The sequence below is a fragment of the Capricornis sumatraensis genome, chromosome 17 (genome assembly GCF_032405125.1).
Source record: "Capricornis sumatraensis isolate serow.1 chromosome 17, serow.2, whole genome shotgun sequence".
Taxonomy (NCBI): Eukaryota; Metazoa; Chordata; class Mammalia; order Artiodactyla; family Bovidae; genus Capricornis; species Capricornis sumatraensis.
The window spans coordinates 44,697,645-44,714,754 of NC_091085.1; positions in this window are offsets into that span (position 1 = coordinate 44,697,645).

Here is a 17,110-nt window from a genome sequence, read left to right on the forward strand (position 1 = left end):
GTGGGGACTATATTTTTGTTTCCCCATCTTTAGATGTGTGGGCATTTGATTAAACCATTACCAATAAATAGGAACAGAAAGCAAATTTGACTCCATAGAAGGAAATCACTGCCTGAAATGGTTTATATTATATGACAACTTGGAGAGTGTCTTTGGATGAAGTTGACACTTGAATTTGTGAGCTTTGATTAAGTATTAGTTTGGCCTCTGTAATCTGGTTAGGCCTCTTCCAATCAGTTAAAACCTTTTATTATTATTCATTTTTCTTTACTTGTTTTTTCTTTTGGCTGCCTGAGTTCTTCATTGCAATGGGTGGGGTTTTCTCTTGTTGCAGTGCAAATGCTTAGTCACCCCATGGCGTGTGGGCTCTTAGAACCTGTGAACCCTGCATTGGAAGGTGGATTCTCAATCAGTGGGCTATCAGAAAAATCACATTAAAGAATTTAATAGAGCAAAATATTGGCCTCCCACAAGCAAGAGATAAATCTCCTGCAGGCATCCTCAGACTTCATAGCACTGTTGGCTCCCCTGAGCCCCAAGGGGCTTAGCCCTACAGCTAGATCACATCATTTGGCTTACCTAAAAATTGAGCCTGTATTCCTACACTGTAGATTTGAACTTGCCAATCTCCATAATGGTGAGAGATTATGGAGATTATTTTATATGATGTCTCTTTCTATATGCATACAAATATAATTGGTCTGTTTCTCTGGAGACAACCCTAATATGCAGCCTGGAACTACTCATCTTTCCTCTCTATTTAAACTAGGACACAGATGCTTTCATGATTAAGCATAGAAGTTGAAGGTGAGAATAAAGTTTTGGAGAATTTAGTATAGCACACAGTCCCATAACATGCATTGTGTCTTGCACACTTCTTTCAAGATAGAGCAATAACTTATTTCCTCTCCTCATTATCTGTATTTGTAATTAAGAGTATAGCACTGTTTTTTGTTTGTTTACTTTATCTCTCTATTGCCTATATTGTGTCTGAATATAATTATTTATGAATGATATACAGGTGATTTATTTTTCCTGAGAATCTCAATATATGAAAATTTTTCTACTGTATCCACTCTAAGTGGGGGGAATAAAAAAGAAAAGACTGGCTGAAAATACTCTTAGCTCACAGTTCATTTTTCCTTAAGATTTGAATGCCATAAAATAGAAGAACCAGGTACATATGCACACCGTCTTACTGTCTTGGAACCAAACAGAAAGTTCACTGGTAGCATGGAGGACATTTAAGGCTTCTCCAATGGCTCAGCAGATAAAGAATTCACCTACAGTATGGGAGAAACAGGAGATGTGGGTTCAACCCCTGGGACCAGAAGATCCCTTGGAGGAGGAAATGGCAACCACTCACAGTATTCTCGCCTAGAAAAATTCTATGGACAGGAGAGAGGGGTGGGCTAAGTCCAAAGGGTTGCAAAGAGTTAGACATGACTGAGCATAAACACAGATGGAGGAACGTCTATGTGCTGTGTGTGCTTTGTCACTCAGTCATGTCTGACTCTGCGAACCATAGACTGTAGCCTGCCCAGCTCCTCTGTCCATTGGATTGTCCAGGCAAGAATACTGGAGTGGGTTGTCATGTCCTCCTCCAGGGTATCTTCCCAACCCAGAGATCAAACCCAGGTATCCCGCATTGCAGGTAGATTATTTACCATCTGAGCCACAAGGGAAACTCAAGAATACTGGAGTGGGTAGCCTATCCCTTCTCCAGGGGATTTTCTCAATCCAAGAATTAAACTAGGATCTGCTGCATTTCAGGCAGAGTTCTTAGCAGCTGAGCTACCAGGGAAGCCCAGAAGCGTCTGAAGTGAATATATTAGGTTGGTGCACAAGTCATTGCGGTTTCAGATCATGAATGTTAAATCATTGTAACTATGCTTAGACACATCTTTATTAATCAAAATAAGCACCATTACAATCAAAGTATTTTTGCCAATGAGAATTAACTTTCTTTATTTCTGCAGCATAAAAATCCATGCTTCAGGATTCAATGAGCTCTTCGAAAGTCTTTTCAGCCTCCTGTTGGTTTAGAAGCATTATCCCTGCGAAAAATTGTTGAGATGCTTGAAGAAGTGGTTATCAGTTGGCAGGAGGTTAGGTGAGCATAGTGGATGAGGCAAAGCTTCATAGCCCAAGTAGTTCAACTTTTGAACTGTTGATCCTGTGACATCCAGTTGGTCATTGTCCTAGAGAAGAATTAGGTCCTTTCTGTTGCAGTTTAAAGTTCATCTCATTGATTTGCTGAGCATACTTCTCAGATGTGATGCTTTCACCAAATTCAGAAAGCTGTAGTGGATCATGACCAACAACCAGTGACCAGACCATTTTTGGGGTGCAAGTTCGGCTTTCAGGAGTGCTTTGGAGCTTCTTCTCAGTACAGTCACTAAGCTGATCTTCACCATCTATCATATAAAATCTACTTTTCATCCCATGTCACAATCCAATTGAGAAATGGCTTGTTGTTGCATAGAATAAGAGAAGATCACATTTCAAAATGACAACTTTTTTGATTTGCATTGAGCTCATGATGCATCCACTTATTGAGCTGTTTCACCTTTCTGATTTGCTTTAAAGGCTAAATGATCATAGAATGGTCAATGTGGAGTTCTACAGCAATTTTTTGTGTAGTTGTAAGAGGATCAGCTTTGATGATGGCTTTCAATTGGTCACTGTCAACCTCCAATGGCCTTCCACTGTGCTCCCCATCTTCAAGACTCTTGTCTCCTTTGCAAAACTTTTTGAACCACGACTGCACCATATGTTCATTAGCAGTTCCTAGTCCAAATGTGTTGTCGATGTTGTAAGTTGTCTCTGCTCCTTTATGACACATTTTGATTTTGAATAAGAAAATTGGCAGAATTTTCTTTTTGTCTAACAATATTTCCCTAGTCTAAAATAAATAAAAATACACAGCAAGTAATGCCTTTACAATAAAACATAAAGCAAGAAATGCAGATCAAAATGATGTATAACATAAACCACATTTATTAAAGAATGTATTCCAATATCAAATGACAAAATTCAATAATGCAAAACCACAATTATTTTTCCACCAACATAAAATAGATTTATGGATTCAATATTTGCCACTATTTATTTATATCAACAATTTTGAAGTTGGTAAACACTGTTAGCAAATGTTACTGTTTTTCTGACTTTCCATCCTGGTGTCTGCACGGGTATTTTTATAACCATTTGAGATCTATTTTAATTGCAAATCTAAAGCAACAAAGTAGGATCCCAGAAGATCAACAACTTGTATTTACTCTTTCTGGGCTATAGGGATTACTTTTTTACTAAAATGTAACATGTTTTAAAAATATTCTATGACGAGTAGAGTGCTTCTGAGGTTTGAAGTGCTAGCCTACAATGATATTCATGTTGTAAAGATATATGGAAGAGATATAGGAAATTCTAATAATATATCACCAATAGTATCTCCACTTTATATCTATTATACATTATACTAAATACTTTAAGAAATATGCATCACATATTTTACCAGTGTATGTACGTAAGTGAATTTATTTTGTTTTCTTTAGATATTTCTGAAAGATATTTTAGAATCTATTCAGAATAAATAAAATAAATTAATTAATTTCAAAAAGCAAAAATGCAAATCATTATAATTATATATATGAAACTGAGCAGGACCCTGTGGGACCTTTCCAGGGACAGACCCCAACATATACTTCACCTCTTGATTATAGAAGAAATTTAGCTTCCTAGATCTTCCCTGAGTTCCAAAAAAAAACACATCTAATCAGAGAATTGAGAAAATACAAAAATAAAGGAAAGTAGCCAAGCTAGAACAAAATAATAATAGTTTAGCTATAAAACAAAGTCAAGGACCTTTGGTTTCTTCTCAAGGGCTATAGATAATATTTTCAATCATGTCCCTGACTTGTTTTGAAGATAGTAAAACTATCAATAGGCGGAAGAAGATAGCTCTATGATGACCATGAGCATCTAGCTGTCATACCAGTTATAGCCAAAGGTTTGAAGATGCTGAATCCTGTGACCTCACCTGTCGCCTCAACATCAATCAAACAGGGAACTGAACATAAACTGAACAGATATACTGTGACATTTTCCCTCAAACTCTTATTTTTAAAAAATTAAAAAAAAAAAAAAAAAAAAAAAAAAAAACGCATCCTTGAAGTCATTGGGGAGTTCAGGGCTTTGGGACACAAGCTGTCACTTGGTATCAACAATAAATGCTATACATTCCCTCACTACAACTCAGTGTTGGAAGGTTGGTTTTGCACTGTGTCAGGTCAGTGGACCAGGTTTGGTCTGATAACATATACTGACATAATTTGAATTCTAGCTCAGGACCTATTCACAAAGGAAATATAAATTTGATGCAAATACTTATTTTCCAGGATAAATATTATGCAAACATTTGGCAGCTCAGATTAAATATACATTAGATATAGGAAATCTGTTAGTAACAAGTTATTTTTTCTTGTTATGTGAAAGGGCATCAGTATCAAATATTTAAATATTTTAAAATATCACCAAATAATAAATATCAAAATATCAAATATTGAAAAGAACACTGTCAGCAGATCAAGTTACACATTGGGCACAATAATCTTCTAAGCATTTCATGAAGTTTCTAGGCATTTTTATAACTCAAAGAGTTCAAATGCAAACTTGTAACTAGTGTAAATATGCCCAAATTTTGTATAAGGAAGTAAATTATGTTTAAATTAGAAATACTGATATCACTGTTCCACACATGTTCTTAAGTATCAAAAACATATTAAATATTTTAAAATTTTTGACATATTTAGGTTCTTAGTCTATACATGATAATATAATTTTTGAAATATTTATTTTTATATTGCATATATAAAGTATAGCAAAATAGAAATGGATGAATAATTGCAATGATTTCTAATTTTCCACACCATTATCTATATTTGAAAAAAGTAGCTTGGTTAATAAATGCTATTTATAAATTAAATACATCCCCAAATCACTTTGCATTATATAACATGTCATGGAGAATTTGTTAAATGTGTTAATAATGTTAAATATACATTCAGGAGAAGGAAATGGTAACCCAGTATTCTTGCCTGGAGAATCCCAGTGACAAAGTAGCCTGGTGGGTTATAGTCCATCACATCGTAGAGTCAGACATAACTGAAGTGACCTAGCACCAATGCATATATACATATATATGTATATATACATATATATGTATATATATATATGTTAGTTTTAATATAGATCTTAAAGATACAATGTGAATGTCTTAAAATAATTGATTCTCACAAAAACTATCAGAGAATTTATATTGATATGTACAAATATGCAGCTGAGATATCTAGAGGGAGTTAAAAATTAAGATAAATTTTAATTTGTACTCATCATTCATTTACTTGGACTCTATTTACTTTGGTATAAAAAATCATTCATTACATGATAGAAAAACAAGAGTTGTAATTGCTTTGAAATTATAATTAAGAAGTATAGATTTTTACTTAAGTATTTAAAAATAATTTGAAAAATTTGGCAAGCCTTTTCATTGTAAATTTAATATAATCTGTCCCTTTTAGATTTCTTGTATCAGCAGTTGAAGATTTTAAACATTTAATGAAAGTTGTAAGAAAAGTTACGCTCAGTTTTACTTTTACTGGACATCAGTCAAAATCTAGGCTCAAGTTTGCAACAAACAGAACTTTATTTTTTATTGTTGTTGATGTTTTCAGTCATCATTTTAGGGATATAGTTTGACAAGGTTTTAAAAAGTATAGCTGTTTCACCACCGCCACAAGCAACATAGTGAACATTTTCATCGCCTTAACTTCACTTTTACTCCTTTGTAGCAAGTCCCTACCTAACTCTCTCAGCCTCTAGCAACCACTTATTTGATTTCTGTCCTAATGATTTTGCCTTCCCATAAAATTATATATTGGGTTTCCGATGTGGGTCAATGGTGAAGAGCCCACCTGCAAAGCGGGTGACACAGGAGATTTGCAGATTTTATCCCTGGGTCAGGAAGATCCTTGGAGTTGGAAACCCATTCCAGTATTCTCAGCTGGAAAAAATGGAGGGAGGAGCCTGTTAGGCTACAGTCCATGGGGTTACAAAGAGCTGGATATGACTGAGCACACACAGATAATCATATATATGGAATCACATAGTGTGTAGTTTTAATGACTGGCTTTTTATAAAGATAAAAAATATTCTATGTTTTCACATTAAACTTTTATAATCTTTTAAATTTGTAATTTTGTTTAAGATTTCCTTTAGTGAGAACATACATTAATGATATTTCCTCTCTTGTTTTCCCTTTTCTCTCCCTCCTCTTCCTTCCCTTCATAATTCTTTCCTTCTTTCTTGCTTTTAATCCTTTTTTTCCCTCTCTCTTTCTGAGCTATTCCTTAATGATTAAAAAAAAAAAAACAAACTAAGTAATCAGGCAGTTATGACAATATTACATGTGAAATATATAAAATCATAATTGAAAATTGTTGCTCTTTCTCAGCAACTGATAAAACAGGTAATCAAAAAACTTGGTTATCTCCAGGAGATCTTAACAACAACAACCAATTTCACTTACTGACTTTTACAAATCATTACACTAACAAAATGCATTCTTTTAAGTGCATATTAATATTTATGAAATAGACAACATCCTGGGCCACAACATAGCTCTACACAAATTCCAAAGCTTGAAATCTGACCCAGCATGTTTTTCGGACCACAGTGGATTAAATTAGAAAGCAAATATATATTTAGGAAATCCCCAAATGTGAGAATTAATTTATACAAGTTTAATCAACCTATGTGTAAAGTAGTAATAACCAATGATTTAGACTATATGTTAAAATAAATGAAAGTTATAAAGTGAATGTTAAAAAATCTGTGAGATGTATCTGAGGTATAATTTAGAGGAAACTTTATAGTTTTAAATGCTGCATTAATTAAAAAGATATATTAAAACTAATGATATTTGTTTTACCAGCTGAAGGGAGAAATAAAAGAGCAGTTGAACCAAAGAAAAATAAGTTTTAAAAAATACATGTAAGAAAAGAAATTATGAATAGTAAACTGAAAAATGGGAAGGAAAGTTACTAATCTAAGTTTTTAAAAAAGTTAACATGAGAAATACTAAATATGACAAATCAAGAACAAAAGAGAACAAAAAGATCAATATCAGGAAGCAAAGAAACAATGTCACCATAGATTCTACAGATATTAATGGGTAATAAGACTCTTATGAACATTTTTATTCTAATTAATTCAACAAATTTGATGAAATGAGTGAATTCCTCAGTTCAGTTCAGTTGCTAAGTCGTGTCCCACTCTTTGCAATCCCATGGACTGCAGCAACCAGGCCTCCCTGTCCATCGCCAGCTCCCGGAGTTTACCGAAACTCATGTTCATTGAGTCGGTGATGCCATACAATCATCTCATCCTCTGTCGTCCCCTTATCCTCCAGCCTTCAATCTTTCCCAACATCAGGGTCTTTTCCAATGAGTCAGTTCTTCCTATCAGGTGTCCAAAGTATTGGAGTTTCAGCTTCAACATCAGTCTTTCCAAAGAACATTTGGGACTGATTTCCTTTAGGATGGATGGGTTGAGTCTCCTTGCAGTCCAAGCAACTCTCAAGAGTCTTCTCCTACATCACAGTTCAAAAGCATCAATTCTTCAGCCCTCAGCTTTCTTTATAGTCCAACTCTCACATCCATACATGACTACTGGAAAAAACATGGCCTTGACTAGATGGACCTTTGTTGGCAAAGTAATGTCTCTGCTTATTAAAAAGCTGTCTCAGTTGGTCATAACTTTCCTTCCAAGGAATAAGCATCTTTTCATTTCATGGCTGCAGTCACCATCTGCAGTGATTTTGGAGCCCCCTCAAAATAAACTCTGAGACTGATTCCACTGTTTCCCCACCTATTTGCTATGAAGTGATGGGACTGGATGCCATCTTATTTTTCAGATCTTAGTTTTCTGAATGTTGAGCTTTAAGCCAACTTTTTCACTCTCCTCTTCCACTTTCATCAAGAGGCTCTTTAGTTCTTCTTCACTTTCTGCCATAAGGGTGGTGGCATCTGCATATCTGAGGTTATTGATATTTCTCCCGACAATCTTTCCAGCTTGTGCTTCATCCAACCCAGCGTTTCTCATGAGGTACTCTGCGTATAAGTTAAATTAGCAGGGTGACAATAAACAGCCTTGATGTACTCTTTTCCTATTTGGAACCAGTCTGTTGTTCTATGTCCAGTTCTAACTATTGCTTCCTGACTTACATACAGATTTCTCAAGAGGCATGTCAAGTGATCTGGTATTCCCATCTCTTTCAGAATTTTCCACAGTTTATTGTTATCCATAGAGTCAAAGGCTTTGACATAATCAATAAAGCAGAAATGGATGTTTTTCTGGAACTTTCTTGCTTTTTTAATGATCCCACAGATGTTGGCAATTTGGTCTCTGGTTCCTCTGCCTTTTCTAGACTCAACTTGACCATCTGGGAGTTCACAGTTCATATATTGTTAAAGCCTGGCTTGGAGAATTTTGAGCATTACTTTACTAGCGTGTGAGATGAGTGCAATTGTGAGATAGTTTGAACATTTTTTGGCATTGCCTTTCTTTGGAGTTGTAATGAAAACTGATCTTTTCCAGTGCTGTGGCCACTGCTGAGCTTTCCAAATTTGATGGACTATTGAGTGCAGCGCTTTCATAGCATCATCTTTTAGGATTTTAAATAGTTCAACTGGAATTCCATCACTCCACTAGCTTTGTTTGGGGTAATCCTTCCTAAGGCCCACTTGACTTCAAATTCCTGGATGTCTGGCTTTAGGTGAGTCATCACATCATCATGATTATCTGGGGCATCAGGATCTTTTCTGTACAGTTATTCTGTGTATTCTTGACACCTTTTCTTAATATCTTCTACTTCCATTAGGTCCATACCACTTCTGCCCTTTATTGAGCCCATTTTTGCATGAAATGTTCCCTTGATATCTCTAATTTTCTTGAAGAGATCTCTAGTCTTTCCCATTTCTTTCCTCTATTTCTTTGCAGTGATCAGTGAGGAAGGCTTTATCTCTCCTTGCTATTCTTTGGAACTCTGCATTCAAATGGGTGTATCTTTCCTTTTCTCCCGTGTTTTTCATAAATTCCTCAGTAAAACAGTTACTCAGACTAACACAAATATAAAGAGAAATTCTAAGTACCTAAAAAATGTATGAAATAAATTCAGCTTACAGTGAAAAACATCCCCAGAAAAAAGCCTGAAGATAGAAGTTTCCATGGGTGAATTATATCCAATATTTTAAAAACAAATGCTATCAATATTACACACACAGTTAAGAATTGGAGAGAAGGACAGTTGCAAAATAACTACATGAGTCCAATACACACCTGCCTCCAAAGTTTGAGGAAAACCTGCAAGAAAAAATTTCTAGAATAACAGCATCATTAATGAAAAATGCAAATGCATCAAATTTCTGCAATATACTTCTGATAGACAACAAATTGATTATATCCCAGAAATGGAAGATTATTTAACTAAGTCCATTGAATACACTGCAGTAATATAATGATGGAAACTATTAACACAATTAATTTCAGCAAGTGGAGAAAAGTATATTTGACAATACTTTCAGTACCATTTAATGATCAATACCTGAGAAAGTTTTGAATAGAAACACTATCTCAGGTTGATACAAGGCATCTACATAGAACTTCATCTAATACATAATAATGGGATATTGAACTCCAGGGACAAGACAATATGCCCTCTCATACCACTTCTACCCAATACTGTATTGGAACTACAACCCAGTAAAGCAAACAGTAAATAACATTACTAAATACTGGAAAGAAAGAATAAAACATTTCTCTAACTGAATTCAATATCAATTAGGTGTCAACAGTGAAGTTATAATCTAACCTAGCATAAAATTCATGTTTACCATATGACACGATAGTATTCAAACTTTAGTGTTCAGTCACTCAGTCATGTCTTACTCTTTGTGACCCCATGAACTGTAGCCCACCAGAGTCTTCTGTCCATGTAATTTTCCAGGCAAGAATACAGGAGAGGTTTGACATTTCCACTCCAGGGTATCTTCTTGACCCAGGGATCAAACCTGTATATCTTGTGTCTCCTGTATTTGCAGGCAGATTCTTTACCTTTGTGCCACTTTAGAAGTACCATTCAAATCCTATTTTTTTCTGTAAAAAGTTTAGTTGGAAAGGTATTTAAAAAGGATGATCCTGTATGCAAGACAGCAAGAGAGACACAGATGTATAGAACAATCTTTTGGACTCTGTGGGAGTGGGAGAGGGTGGGATGATTTGGAAGAATGTCATTGAAACATGTATAATATCATACATGAAATGAGTCGCCAGTCCAGGTTCAATGCATGATACTGGATGCTTGAGGCTGGTGCACTGAGATGACCCAGAGGGATGGTACGGGGAGGGAGGAGGAAGGGTTCAGGATGGGGATCATGTGTATACCTGTGGCAGATACATGTTGATTATGGCAAAACCAATACAATATTGTAAAGCAATTAACCTACAATTAAAATAAATAAATTTATATTAAAAAAATAAAATGTGTACTCATTCAGTTGTTATACCTGTCAAATATATTTAGTCAGGATGTTTAATGTTTGCATTTCATGTTGTATAATAATGTGTTTCTATTACCTCCATAGTTACTACAGACTGCAAATAGTGTATGATTCTTAGAGCACAATTAAATGTCATGTGTGTCAACAAAATAACATAAAATTCAATTAAGGTCTTATATGTTTAGGGACTGTCCTAACATATAATAACATATAAGAAACATATAAGAACATAAAACATATGTTATTGTCCTTTGTATATATTTAGCATTAAGACATAAAGCATAGGATATGATAAAGATTTCTAATATTTGTGTTTTGATGAAAGAGAAGATAAAAAAGAATTATGTGTAACACCCATCGTAATAAAAAAAGTGATTAGAAAAAACACATTTGGAAGGATATAAACAACCTCTCTTTGCCATACTCAAGTTGAATCAATGTCAAAACACATAATGTGGAATTCTTACAAATAATGACCTAAAATAATTTTAATAATAAGGAAATTGTTAATAGAAAATTAAAAATATCTAGTTCTAGTCTTTACAAGTTTTAGAAGACAGTAACTTGAGTGGATTCAAAACAGAGAATACATAAGGGAACACATCCAAAACATAATTATTAAAATCTTACAAACATCATTTTCAATTATAAAAATTTAACAATCATTTAAATGTACGTATTTGTGCTTTTGTATGTATTCACCAACATTAAACACAAATACGTCAAACAGAATAAAAAAAATGTGGGCAATATTTTATAATTTTTCCATTAAAAGCAACATGGAATCTTCAAGTATCTGTTTCCAAAGAATTTATTTTAACTACTTGTGAATTAACTTTCCTTTAAGTTCTGTCATTCATAACCATTTTACATATTGTCAATTTTCCTATGAAATATCTTTCAAAAAATTAATCATAAAGATCACAAGTCACATATGAGAATGTTTGCAGTTGCTGAAAAGATGAGAAAATTTTGCATATAATTTAGTTATCATAAAAATGGCTAAGAGATTAGAGAAGAAGGCTATGCTGCTAAATTTGCATACATATCAAAATTCAATATTCAGTTCAGTTCAGTTGCTCAGTCCTGTCCAATTCTTTGCAACACCATGGACTGCAGCACGCCAGGCCTCACTGTCCAGCACCAACATCTGTAGTCTGCTCAAACACATGTCCATTGGGTCGGTAATGCCATCCAATCATCTTATCCTCTGTCATCATCTTTACCTCCTGCCTTCAATCTTTCCTAGCATCAGGGTCCTTTTAAATGAGTCAGTTCTTCACATTAGGTGGGCAAAGTATTGGAGTTTCAGCTTTAGCATCAATCCTTCCAATAAATATTCAGGACTGATTTACTTTAGAATGGACTGGTTGGATCTCCTTGAAGTCCAAGGGACTCTCAAGAGTCTTCTCCAACACCACGGTTCAAAAGCATCAATTCTTTGATGCTCAGCTTTCTTTATAGTCCAACTCTCACATCCATATATGACTACTGGAAAAACCAAAGCTTTGACTAGACAACTAGATGGATCTTTGTTGGCAAAGTAATGTCATTGGTTTTAATATGCTGTCTAGGTTGGTCATAACTTTTCTTGCAAGGAACAAGTGTCTATTAATTTCATGGCTCCAGTCACCATCTACAGTGATTTTGGAGCTCCCCTGAAAAAGTCTGTCATTGTTTCCATTGTTTTCCTATCTATTTGCCAGGAAGTGATTGGGACCAGATGCCATGATCTCAGTTTTCTGAATTTTGAGTCTTAAGCAAACTTTTTCACTCTCCTCTTTCATCAAGAGGCTCTTTAGTTCTTCTTTGCTTTCTTCCATAAGGGTGGTGTTATCTGCAGATCTGGCATTGCTGATATTTTCCCCAGCAATCTTGATTCCAGCTTGTGCTTCATCCAATCCAGCATTTCTCATGATGTAATCTGCATAGAAGTTAAATAAGCAGGGTGACAATATACAGCCTTGACATACTCCTTTCCCGATTTGGAATCAATGTGATGTTCCACGTCCAATTCTAACTGTTGCTTCTTAACCTGCAAACAGATTTCTCAGAAGGCAGGTCAGGTGGTCTGATATTCCCATTTCTTTCAGAATTTTCCACAGTTTATTATGATCCACACAGTCAAAGGTCTTGACATGTCAATAAAGCAGTAGATGATTTTCTGGAACTCTCTTGCTTTTCCTATGATTTAGCAGATGTTGGGAATTTGATAACTTTTTCCTCTGCCTTTTCTAAATCCAGTTTGAACATCTGTAAGTTCACAGTTCATATATTGTTGAAGCCTGGCTTGAAGAATTTTGAGCATTACTTTACTAATGTGTGAGATGAGTACAATTGTGAGGTAGTTTGAACATTCTTTGGCATTGCCTTGAGACTGGAATGAAAACTGACCTTTTCCAGTGCTGTGGCCACTGGTGAGTTTTCCAAATTTGCTGGCATATTGAACTGCAGCACTTTCATGTCATCTTTTAATATTTGAAACAGATCAACTGGAATTACATCACCTCCAGTAGTTTTGTTCAGAGTGATGTTTCCTAAGGTCCACTTGACTTTGCTTTCCAGGATGTCTGGCTCTAGGTGAGTGATCACACCATCGTGATTATCTGGGTCATGAAGATATATATATATATATAGTATAGTTATTCTGTGTATTCTTGCCACCTCTTCTTAATATCTTCTGCTTCTGTTAGGTCTATACAATTTTTGTCCTTTATTGAGCCCATCTTTGCATGAAATGTTCCCTTGGTATCTCTAATTTTGTTAAAGAGATCTCTAGTCTTTCCATTCTATTGTTTTCCTCTATTTCTCTGCATTGAATGATGAGGAAGTCTCTCTAATCTCTCCTTGCTATTCTTTGGAACTCTACATTCAAATGGTTAAATCTTTCCTTTTCTCCTTTGCCTTTTGCTCCTCTTATTTTCTCAGCTCTTTGTAAGGCTCCTCAGACAATCATTTTGCCTTTTTGTATTTGTTTTTCTTGGGAATGATCTTGATCACTGCCTCCTGTAAAGTGTCATGAATCTCTGTCCATAGTTCTTCAGACACTTTGTGTATCAGATCTAATCCTTTGAATCTATTTGTGACTTCCACTATAAAATCATAAAGGATTTGATTTAGGTCATACATGAATGGTCTAGTGGTTTTCCCGACTTTATTCAATTTAAGTCTGAATTTGGCAATTAGGAGTACATGATCTGAGCCACAGTCAGCTCCCAGTCTTGTTTTTGCTGTATAGAGCTTCTCCATCTTTGGCTCCAAAGAATACAATCAATCTGATTTCAGTATTGACCATCTGAAGATGTCCATGTGTAGAGTCTTCTCTTGTGTTGTTGGAAGAGGGTGTTTACTATGATCAGTGTGTTCTCTTGGCAAAACTCCATTAGCCTTTGCCCTGCTTCATTCTCTATTCCAAGGCCAAATTTGCCTGTTATTCCAGGTATTTCTTGACTTCCTACTTTTGCTTTCCAGTCCCCAATAATGAAAAGGACATCTTTTTTGGATGTTAGTTCTAGAGGATCTTGTATGTCTTCATAGAACCATTCAACTTCAGCTTCTTCAGCATAACTGGTTGGGCCATAGACTACTCCATTTTTTCTATGAGATTCTTGCCCACAGTAGTAGATATCATGGTCATCTGCATTACATTCACCCCTTCCAGTTAATTTTAATTCACTGATTCCTAAAATATCAATGTTCACTGTTGCCATCTCCTGTTTGACCACTTCTAATTTGCCTTGATTCATGGACCTAACATTCCAGCTTCCTATGCAATATTGCTCTTTACAGCATCAGACTTTACTTCCATCACCAGTGATATCCACAACTGGATGTTGTTTTTGCTTTGGTTCCATGTCTTCATTCTTTCTGCAGTTATTTTTCCATTGTTCTCCAGTAGCATATTAGGCACCTCCCGACCTGGTGAGTTCATCTTACAGTGTCCTATCATTTTGCCTTTTCATACTGTTCATGGGTTTCTCAAGGCAAGAATATTGAAGTTGTTTGCCATTCCCTTCTCCACTGGACCACGTTTTGTCATATCTATCCACCATGACCCATCTGTCTTGGGCGGCCCTACATGGCATGGCTCATAGTTTCATTGAGTTAGACAAGGCTGTGGTCCATGTGATCAGATTGGCTATTTTTCTGTGATTGTTGTTTTCAGTCTGTTTGCCCTCTGATAGAGAAGGATAAGAGGCTTAAGGAAGCTTCCTGATGGGAGAGACTAACTGAGGGGAAAACTGGGTCTTGTTCTGATGGGCAGGGCCATGCTCAGTAAATCTTTAATCTAATTTTCTGTTTATGAGTGGGGCTGTGTTCTCTCCCTATTATTTGACCTGAGGCTAAACTATGGTGGAGGCTTTGAAGATAATGGAAACCTCTTTCAATGGGTCCCATGCATGCACTGCTATACTCACTGCCCCCATCTCTGCAGCAGGCCACTGCCGACCCACGCCTTTGGTGGAGACACCTAGACACTCACAGGTAAGCCTGGGGCAAGTCTGTTTGTGCCTTCCATGAGTCTGTCCCCAGTCCTGTGTAAGTTCCAGTGGCTCTATGGTTGGGATAATGGCAACTTCCTCCAAGATGGCTTATGCCATACCCATGTCTGCTGCACCCAGATTCCCTGCCCCTGTGGCAGTCCACTGCTGACCCTACCTCTGCAGAAGACACTCAGTAATGTTATTAAGAATGTGGCATATAATTGATACCATGAAGATTCTTAGTTCCTAGCTACTTCCTCTCACAAAGACAGAAAATATATGTTTGGGTATATGAGGATATATCAATCTGAAATTACAAAATGATTAGAGTTATGCATATTAGAGAAATATGTGGATCAGTTCATAGGAACTGAAGGCAAGCTGGATTATCTCAGGATCCAGAAAAAAAAAAAAAAAAAAAAGAAGTTAAGATTTTGATTCTAATATATGAGTGGATAGTAAACCTTCCCATTTATTTTACATGACTAGTGTGTAGTTCAATGCATGAATCTGTTGGATGCAATACGGTTTTCACTGATTAATTAAAGCCCATTCACAATAATAAAAATGTTACATATTTTTAATGGCATACATATGTGCTATGTTTCGATCTTGTCTATCTTTTTGTGACCCTATGGGCTATAACCTACCAGGCTCCTCTGTCCATGGGCTTCTCCAGGCAAGAATACTGGAGTGGAGTTGTCATACCCTCCTCCAGGGGATCTTTCAGATTCAGGGATCAAACCCTGAACCCACGTCTCGTGCATCTCCTGCATTGGTAGGCAAGTTCACTACCAGTAGCGCCGTCTGTGCTTTCAATGGCACACACAAGCAAAACTAGGTGACAGAGACAAAATGTGAACAGAGCCTACCAACTGGCCATGGAGCAACTGCAATAAGGTTCATGGTCCCAGAGAACAAGTTCAGAGGTTAGCAATATCAGGCAGGAAAGAAAAATCAAACTTATTAGACATGGGTCATGTGTCCAAAGAGAAAGAGAAAAATGTCCATGAATATTGCACCCAAAGCGGAAGCAAAATATAGGAGGAAAATAGCACCAAGCAGGATAGACCCAACTATTCAACAATCAGGAGATACACTCAAATTTGATGAAATGTAAGTTATAAACCAATTTTCACGGAAAAATCAATTAGAAATAGTGGGTATACTATTGGTAATAGATACATTATCTTTGAAGAAGTCTCTGTAAGAATATGAAAGAACCCATTGTAGGGACTTGGAAGAGAGGTAAATAGAGCAAAGCACAGAATAGTGTCTTTTTCTTTTTTCTTTGTCAACATTAGTAGTATAGGAGGAAATGGAGACTCACTCCAGTATTCTTGTCTGGAAAATCACATGGACAGAGGAGCCTGGAGGGCTACATTCCCATGGGGTCACAAAGAGTCACAAATGACTTAGTGACTAAACTACCTGTTGTGTCTGACTCTTTGTGACCCCATTGACTATACCCCACCAGGCTGCTCTATCCATGGGATTTCATAAGCAAGAATACTGGAGTGGATACACATTCCTTCTTCAGGTCTATGTATATATTACATTCTTTTATTCACTTAAACAATGAAAGAAAACAACTGGACATGGTCATCTCAATCCCTCAGGCCCTCAGTGGTGGCAAAAGGCCAGTGTGGGGACAGGAACACAAGTGAATATTTTGGAGAGTGGAAAAAAACTTTTTTATGTTTTTAGTGGTAGTTATGATTTTGCCTTAATGAATAGTTTGTTATACTAATACATACTCTGGTTAATGTACACCATCAGGTGAACTGTTAAAAGTTAATAATACACTTAAAACTAATAAATATAATCATCTTCAAACTGCACTTAGTTATGAGAGAGTCAGTTCCTAGGCAGGTTGATAAGAAGGCCAGAGGTCCCCAAGGAGAGAGGGGTCTGGAATTCTCAAAGGGGAAGAAAAGATAAACTTTTTTTTTTTTTTTTTTTTTTCCCCTTTACATTCCTTAGGATTATATAACAATAGTGGATCTG